Source organism: Mus caroli, chromosome 11, assembly GCF_900094665.2.
Source record: "Mus caroli chromosome 11, CAROLI_EIJ_v1.1, whole genome shotgun sequence".
NCBI classification, from domain to species: domain Eukaryota; kingdom Metazoa; phylum Chordata; class Mammalia; order Rodentia; family Muridae; genus Mus; species Mus caroli.
This window is the reverse complement of record NC_034580.1, coordinates 49,062,115-49,071,658: the sequence shown is the minus strand read 5'-3', so window position 1 is coordinate 49,071,658 and position 9,544 is coordinate 49,062,115.

Sequence of the window (9,544 nt, the reverse complement as noted above, 5' to 3'; positions counted from 1 at the left end):
CTGCCTGGATACTGCCATGCTCCCACCTTGATGATAATGGACTGAACCTCTGAACCTGTAAGCCAGCCCCAATTAAATGTTGTTTTTTTATAAGACTTGCCTTGATCATGGTGTCTATTCACAGCAGTAAAACCCTAACCAATACAGGTACTATATTGGCACAAGTACAAAAGAGCTAGAGAGCTATTACCCAGGAGACAGGGAGTCAACCTCAGAGCATGCCGTACTGGCTGCGTTATTTATCTATTTGTTTGTTTATCTATTTATTTATTTATCTGTTTATTTATTCATTTATTTATTTATTTTTGCATCACTGTGACAGCACAGTGGCTTTCTCAGGCTCACTCCAGCGGAATAAAGTCTATCCCGATGGAGAAGTTCTTAGCCCATGGTGACTGGGAAACAGCAATGGTGGAAGGAGAGTGCTCAGCTGATTTTCTCCTTTTGCCATATTTATTCAGTCTATATAGTGGCCATCATGTTCAGGGCATACTGACACTGGGTGGAACCTCTCTGGCTACATCCTCACAGGCACATGCCAAAATGTTCAGACTGGCACTACAGTGTGGTAATCCTCCTGTCTCAGCTTCTCAGGTGCTGGGATCTCAGGTATGAGTCACCACACCCAGCTCCCTGGGTGTTTCCAATCAAGTTGACATTGTCAACCATCGTACTGACAATAACTCAGGAACAGGAGAAGCACCAAACCTGGCTGGCTCTGACAGAAGAAAGCCCGAGGTTTCGACGGCTCTATGCTCCTGTTCACACAAGTGCTCAGATATGCTTGTGCTTTCTTAAGACAGAAAACTGACTACACTGAGCGATTCTTGAGGATCCGTGGTCTCACCAAGCTAAGGACTGAAACACACAACCCACAGTTAATCCAAAGTTCATCCTAAGCTCCTGGCTGCTCAGTCTATGATGCTGTTTCTACAAATCAGACTTTTGGATTCATCAAGGTTCATATCTGAAGGCAGGAGAATGAGATCCTCCACCGTTCGTCTCTGCAAAGGCACTTTTATTTTTAGCATTACTTTAGGCAAGCTCTAACACAAAATCTGAATTAGTAAGACTAACTAAGACTCTCGGAAACCGCAGGGAGTTTTTACAGGGAAAGTCTTGGGGGTCCTCAGATTTTCACACTATGAGTTTAGTGCCATGGTAACTACATTTTCCTAAGTATTCCCATTTCCTTTCTGTGGCTGTGATAAGATACTCCAACAAAAATTAACTTAGAGAGAGAGGGTTTATTTTAACTCACAATTCCAGGTGATAGGATGTCACTGTAGGAAAGGGATAGCAGCAGGGGCTTGAGACAGCTGGTCACATCACATCTGTTGTCAAGAGCAGAGCTAGGTGAATGCAGGCTTTATTCTTAAATAGTCCATGGCACTCTGAATAGGGAATAGTGTTGCCCATATGGGCTGGGTCTTCCCACATCCTAACAATCAAGACAGTGTCCCACAGACATGGCCACAAGCCAAACTGATCTAGGCAGTTCTTCAGAGAGACTCTCTTCCCTGGTGATTCTAGGTGGTGTCAAAATCAACGAATAAAACTAACCATTGCACTACCCTACCTTATTTGAGAACATTCGTAGAATTATCCGTGAGACCCAATCTAGATGTTAGTGTGTCCACTAGAAAGCCGGGTAAGAGGGTCTAGATACAGAGTTCAAGAAGGGAGGACAAAGCCCAACTTAGTAACTCACAAGCATGTGGTTGCCATAGCAATGGAAGTGAAAGGGAAAAAGGAAGGAGACAATATGGCACATATGAGAAGGCCTGGAAGCCCATAAAGGATGCTGAGAATAAAAGGAAGAATAGTGAGGCTAGCAACTGAAGGAAAGATGCTGTCAGCAGTGTCCTCCAGGCTCCACCTCTAGGAGGAACCAGAATATTTTTATCAGACAGCTTCAAGGACTGAGTTAAGGACCGGCTTTGTAACATTTCTAAGAACTGGAAGTGAGAGAGCAATCAGTGTGCTACAAAGTTTCAAGTAGCCAACTGATGAGATGAAAACCAAGATCACTGTGGCTGCGTGGGATGATGCAGGTTTCCAATTCCACACCCGGAGGGATTCCAGACCAGCCTGGTCTACATAGGGAGACAGTGAGTTTCAGGCTAGCCAGAGTTACACTGGCAAGTCAGTTCCAAGCTAAGCAGAGCAACATAGTGAAAACGAGAGAGAGAGAGAGAGAGAGAGAGAGAGAGAGAGAGAGAGAGAGAGAGAGAGAGAGAGAGCTGTGAGCTCAAGAACTCAATGATGCAGGAAGAGGGTGGGGAATATATCTGTAGCTATGGTTTGAAATCCTTGATTGCCAATAAAGCCTTAGGACCCAAATTTGTTTCTCCAGGGATCACCCAGAGCACGCTATCTTTTGAGAATAGCCCACCAGTGAACTCTGGACTAGACTAAGAGGTCCTGCCTCTATGAATAAGAAAGAAAAAACAATCAATGATTATTGATTGATTGATTGATTGATTATTTCTCACATCACCCTCTGGCCCAACCCTCACCCCACCCTCACACACAAATAGAAGTGAGTAAGGCTGGTACTTCTGTAAGATTCCATTGGCTACACACGTATGATGAGAAAGAGACTGGCTAGTTGGGGAAGGGAGGAAGATGAGGGGGCAGTGAAGACAGACTTCCTGGGGCACTGACCATCCACCTGGCAAATGCACTTTTAGCGAGTATGGAAAGTATCTTAAACATCAAACTGGGGGTTTGTCAATTCCCTTGGCACTTCCCTACTACTGACCTCTTAATCTCCAGTGTTTTACAATAACAACACTACAAATAAAGTTTTGCTTGCATGTAAAAGAATCTTTACAAAAGTTAAGAAAACTCTTCAATGTGCATTAGCCCTGGGAATAATGCCCAAGACAACCTTGGGTCAACAGTCAACTGGCTGAGGGTCTTTTTGCTCTGCCTAGCTAGAAATCACAGAAAGCAAGCTTTTTTGACTGCTGAGAACAGAAGCAGTAGGCCAGCAGAAGTAGTGGCAAGTGGCGCCCTCTAGTGTTCCAGCAATGTGCACACCTCAGGTATCTAGACCCTGCGTCCTTGGTCCCAGCAGCACTCCTGTTCTTGGCCCAAGATCTCAGACTCTTGTCCCTGAGCCTTGACAGTTATCACTGCCTCTGCTACTTCTTTGTGTGTGTGTTGCAGTCAGCTCCAGTTGTAGTGATAGAAGTAAGAAAAGACCATTCACAAGAAGCCTATTCTTGGGTCTGATGTTGCACACACAAGTATCAGCAGAAGAGAGCATAATGGGCTAAGCCTGAGTGGCCTGATCACCTGGCCCAAAAGGGGACATTTGGACTGATCACAGCCATATTAGGACTAATACAACCTCCTCTAGGCACCAATCACGGCCATTGAAGCTTGTGATTCGGACCAATCACAACCTTGCCTCTTAGTCCCTCTGCCAGACCACAAAAGGAAGTATTTTCCTTTTGGCCAACATGGAAATGCTGCAGGGTCATTTAGAGTTCATCAAGGTTTATGACAGACAGTCTGGTAGTTTTAAACAGCTCTGCACTTTCAAAACTGAGACAGCACCTGTAATGATCATCGGGTAGTTAGTTTCCTTAACCTTTCTGCATAAGACAGCCAAAGTTAGGAGGCGGTTATAAAGTGGAAGACATGCTTTTCAGATGGTGTTACAGGCTAAAATCTAAACACAATCCAGGGATGGAATCACAATTCTTTAACTTAGGAATGATGGTAGAGTACTTTAGCTAACTGGCAAGCATGATAGACTGGATGTTAATTGTATATCATACTTTGTAATTTACATGATTGTTATGGCTTTGTTCGATTTATGTCTGGGAGAAGAGGTTTTTGTTTGTTTGTTTGTTTTATTGGACTGAAAAGGTGAGATGTAGAAAGTGGTTCTGATGCTAGGGTCCTGTTCCCCCATTGGTTCTTGCTCCATCACTAAAGATGCTAGTGGCCAATGAGGTAGGTGTAATAGACAGGACTTCCAGGCCCCACAGGCAAGCTAGCAGACACAGGGGAGGAGATTTGCACCATGTTTTGGAGGGAAAAAGTGACCAGCCATGTGAGATCCAAGGCAAATCGACCATAGGTCACTTCTCCAGGTGGGAGGTCAGGGTGTTTAGCTGGGACTAAATTTAACTAAGCAACTAAAGTTGAGGACAGATTTAGGATGCTGAGCTAAGAGTATCGGGAAGGGCATGCTAGCTGCTATAGATTAGAAGCGCCCAGCAATTAAGCCAAGAAGGCAGATTGAAATAGAAGAACATGTGTGTCTGTGTTTTTCATCCATGTATCCAATATTCTCTGGGAAGGGGCTGGTAGCGAGGCGTGTTCCTGGACCTTAAAGCAGGGAGAGCAAAAACTACACTCAACAAAGATATGACAAGGTTAAATGAGGTCACATGGCTATATGTTAAGGCCGGTATCCTTATGAAGTAGATTAGAGCACAGACAACAGACAAGAGGGTGACCATCAAAGGCCAAGTGGGAGGTCTCAGAAAAATTTCAACCTGCAACATCTTGGACTTTCAGGCTGTAGAGTTGTCGAGAACAGATTTGCATCATTCATGCAATCAGTAAGTGCCATTTTGTTTCGGTGGCCCTAGAATGCTCATATATATTATAATTTTATTAGACAAGCAAGGAGAAGATTCCTTTTCACAATTAACACCAACGTACTAAGACTGAGCTCAACTAGATTAAGAAACACGGCACTTGGTTTTGTTTTCAGTTTGGTTCTGTTGCTAGGATAAGATATCCTGACAAAAAACAACTTAGGGGCCAGCTATGGTGGCGCACGCCTTTAATCCCAGCACTCGTGGTGCAGAGGCAGGTGGATTTCTGGGTTTGAGGCCATCTTTGTCTATAGCTTGAGTTCCAGGAGAGCCAGGGTTACACAGAGAAACCCTGTCTTAAAAATAATCAAACAAGAAAGCTGGTGATCAGGAACAAAGAGATTGAACGCATACGTGCTCACTTGCTTGTTAGTGCTCAGCTCAGTGTCTCCACTTCTCTATGGTCCATGGCCCCTGCCTAGGGAATGGTGCCGTCTACAGTGGGCTGGGCCTCTCCACATCTATAACATAATCCACCCCCAAAACATGCCCACAAAAACAGCACAATCTGGACAATCCCTCATTGAGACTCTCTCCACGGGTGATTCTAGGTTGTGTCACGTAGACAGTTTTCAGCTTTACAGGGCAAATTATCCATGGCTCTTAAGACAGGAAAACTGCCAGAAAACTGAGAGGTGAAAGGGCATGTGACCATTAACTTCTGTGTCAAATTGACTAAACCATAGTGATCAACTGATCAAATGCCAGGCCAGCCTGTCACCTCACATAATAGAATGCCAGAGACGCCATCTTAGTTTTGGCAAACAAAAGGGAGATTTGTGTCGCCAGGCAATCAGAAGGGCTGTAAGCGCCAGACTATCAAAAGGTAGCAAAGGAGAAAGGAGAGAAATGAAAGGCAGTGAACATCAGTTAAATGACAATTTCTCGAGCTTGGGAAGAAAGCAGGAGAAAACAGCACACCAAAGACCTAAGATTTATAGTGTACAGAATTAAGACTGCAGTTTCTAGTAGGAAACTGGATGAAGCATGAAGTAGTTAGGATGGCACAAATTATAAATATTGAGAGTGCAGGCACCATACCAAGCTGTTCTTTATTATTTTTAAAGCCATTGTATGTATTTGAAGCTAGTCTAACAGAGAAAGCACAAGCTATTTTGCTCCAATGCCATCCACTGTAGTGCCAAGTTTCTGGTAAAAGTCGTCCCTCACTCTGACAGCCACTCCGTCACACATATCCACACAGGAGCACACACAAATGCACACACGTATTCTCTCTCTCCCCCTTCCCCTCCCTCCCCCTCCCCCCTCCTCCTCAGGCACTCCTGCACCATTAGAGTCTCATTACCATGCCTCCAACTTCCCGCACCTGCTTATGAGTTTCTTCTGCTCTTAATTATTTAAAGACAAAGACAGTATTTTCTCCATCCGTGGTTCCCCAACAGACCTTTAATAACTATTAGATGAAAATATAGTAAGTTTTTTAGAGCAAAGACTTTGAAAACTTCCAGTTCAAGGTTTGAGTCCCAGGCCTTCTACTTACCAGTCAGGAGCCCCCGTGTGACCTCAGGAGTCTAGCTTTGTCCTAACTCAGGCACATTACCTGTCCTGAATGAAGAGACAGGCTGTAACATCTCCCAGAACAGTACCTAGCGCACACTGAATACTCACGCGGCTGGGTTGGCTAACAGGGACTGCCATGAGCAGGTACTGCCTCTAAGGCAGGAGTCACCCAACATTATCCCAGGATGTGGTTTATCCTCATGGACAGACACCAGCACATGACAGATTCCTTAATGGCTGATGTCATGCTTCACTTAAGACATTCAACATCTGGTTATAACAAAGTAGAGTATCGAAGACAAGGCTTTCTGTATTGTGCTATATTTCATATGAAAAGATAACTAATAATAATAATAATAATAATAATAATAATAATAGACTTCTACTTCCAGTCAAGAAGGGAGAGATTCTAGTACAACAACTTTTAGGCTCCTGGCATCCTTTAAAAACAAAACAAAACAAAACAAAACATGGAAGTTGGGCTGAAGAGATGACTGAGAAGTATCGGATGCTCTTCCAGAGAGCACAGGTTTCATAGCAACACCCACGTACCATCTGGAACACCAATCCCAAGGGTCCAACGCCATCTTCTGGCCTCCACAGGCACTGCATGCACATGGTGCACAGACATACATGCAGACAAAACACCAGTATGTATAAAATATAAATAATAAAAGGGGAAATATTGTAAAAGAAAAAATATGCAAGCCAAGAAAATCATAAATTCTGAATTAAACTGCTCAAAAATCTCCTGGGACGTGTGAGTAGCAAGATCATGAAGGATGGAGCTCATATTATGAAACCAAAAGTCTATTTAATTCATCTGCAGATTGTAGACCTGTGGTGAAAGTGGGGCCAGAGTACTCTGGGCAGCATGAAAGGACACATGAAGACAAAACAGAACATTAAGAGGGAGAAGGGGTGGTCCCATGCCTACCTTTGGGAATCAAACGAGAGGCCAGAACTAAAGGCTTTTTGATAAAGCACCGAGGGTGCACACCAGCCCCTTTGGACTGACTGGCTGCTGCCCTCCTCCTCCTCTTCTTCCTCCTCCTCTTCTTCCTCCTCCTCTTCCTCCTCCTCCTCCTCCCCCTTCTTCTTCAGATTTATTTATTATATGTAAGTACACTGTAGTAGTTTTCAGACACACCAGAAGAGGGCACCAGATCTCATTGTGGGTGGTTGTGAACCACNATGTGGTTGCTGGGATTTGAACTCAGGATCTTCAGAAAAGCAGTCAGTGCTCTTAACCACTGAGCCATCTCTCCAGCCTCCTGCATTCCTTCTTAANGCATGAATGATCCCAGCATGGGAAGACGGTCTGCCCACCCTCCCTTTTGACCCATTTTCCCTCTTTCACCATACACTCAATAAAATAAGTAAATGAAAGAGGGAGAAGGGACTTGCTCAAACATTCACCCTGGTTACTTATTAAGACAGTTTCTGGATTCTGAAATTGTACAGGCTGGAAGGTTAGGATATTAAGCAGAAAAATCTCTGGCTCAGATTTAAGTTTTCGAATTCTTTGAAAAGAAGAATGACATTGGGGGCAAGCTAACATAAAATATCCGAGGGTCAGTCCCAAGGAATGGCCAATGCGGACAGAGCAGAGAGCGCGGTAAGCGCTCCAATGGAAAACCTGGACAGAGCAGAGAGCACTATAAGCCTCCAGTGGGAAACCCTTAGAGGACAATAGCCTGGTGGAGGTGGAAGGCACACTACAAGTAGTCAACAAAAACTTCGAGCTAACATTAATTAAGTCAGTCTTGGCTCTGACTGGATCAAGGTTTCCTCTGCCTCTTAGAGTGTGAGCCCCTGTGCAGGAAGCCATCACCATCCAGGGCTTTGAAATTTGTCACAGCGTTCAGAATTCAATAAAATGCCAACAGTAGACCAAAGCCAGAACACAAGAGGAGAGAGAGAGAGAGAGAGAGAGAGAGAGAGAGAGAGAGAGAGAGAGAATGAAAACCATGGAGCTATTAGACAAGAACATTCAAGGAACTGTTTTCATCAAGAAAACAGGGAGGAAATAAAAGAGAAATTCCCCAGAAAACTAAACCCATTAAAAAGAAATGAAGGGGCTGGAGAGATGATGCAGTGGTTTGGGGACCAGAGTTCAAGTCCCAGCACCCACTTCAGGTGGCTCACAACTGCCTGTTACTCCAGCTTCGGATCTGATGCTCTCTTCCGGCCACAAATACACATACATAAAAATGAGTCTTTAAAAACAGAAAGAAGCGGAGGTGAGCTCGGTAGTGGAAGTGCTTGCCTAGCATGTGAGGAGGCTCTGGGTTCAGTCTTCAGCACTGAGGAGCAGGCTGGGGAAGAGGTAAGGAGGTGAGGCATTGAGGGGAGAGTGGGAAGGGGAGGGAGGGAAGCAGAAAAGGAGACAAACGAACTATGAAACAGACAAATGGGATATCTAATCTTGAGCATCTGTGAGGGAGAGGCTGGGAGACACCAGAGAGCAGGTAGGGCATGTGTGATAAAGCAAATGCTTTGTCAACCAGATTGACCAACGTCTCAGGAAGAAAGGGGAAGGGAGAAATTGGAACAGAAATAATACTTAAAAGATGTAATGTCTGAGAAATTTCTAGAACTCATCAAAGACCTCTAGTGGCAAATTCAGGATGCTCTGTCAATGCCCAGAAGGAAAACAGAAAGAAATCCTATACTACTTCAAGGCAAAACCACAAGAAATTAAATGAAAATGAAAAAAAAAATGTTAAAAGCTACTGACAAGGAGGGTAGGGGTTACCTTCAGAAGAGCAACAAGAAGACAAGATAGCCTTAACTAAAAATGAAAAAGACAGCCTACAACACAGGCATTTGGAAAAGATAATGAACAAAGTTGAAGTGTCTGTGAATCAGTAAGGAAAACTTGAAGAAGACACCTAGTGACCAATAAACCCAGAAGGGTGTTCAGCATCACTGATATGCACCAACAGGTACCATCTTATACAGGGATGCTGTATACAGGGATGCCATAATAAAGTACTATACATTGGACAAAATGATCTATTTGTTTCTTTTATTTCAAAAGTGAAGAAAAATCAAAGCCAGGGCGCTATTGGATTGTCTGATGAGTGTGTGCCTCCTGGTTCAACTATCCTCTTCCTATCTCTTTACATGGCAAGAAGATAGAGAGTTCCCTGGGATATCATTCATGAATGTGTGTGTGTGTGTGTGTGTGTGTGTGTGTGTGTGTGTGTGTGTATACTGGCAGGGGCTGGAGAGATGGCTCATCAGTTAAGAGCACTGGTTGCTCTTTCAGAGATCCTGGGTTCAATTTACAGCATCTACATGGTAACTTGCAACTGTCTCTAACCTCTGTTCTAGGGGATCTGACACAGACACAAATGCAGGCAGAACAACAATGCACATTTAAAAATAAAAAACAT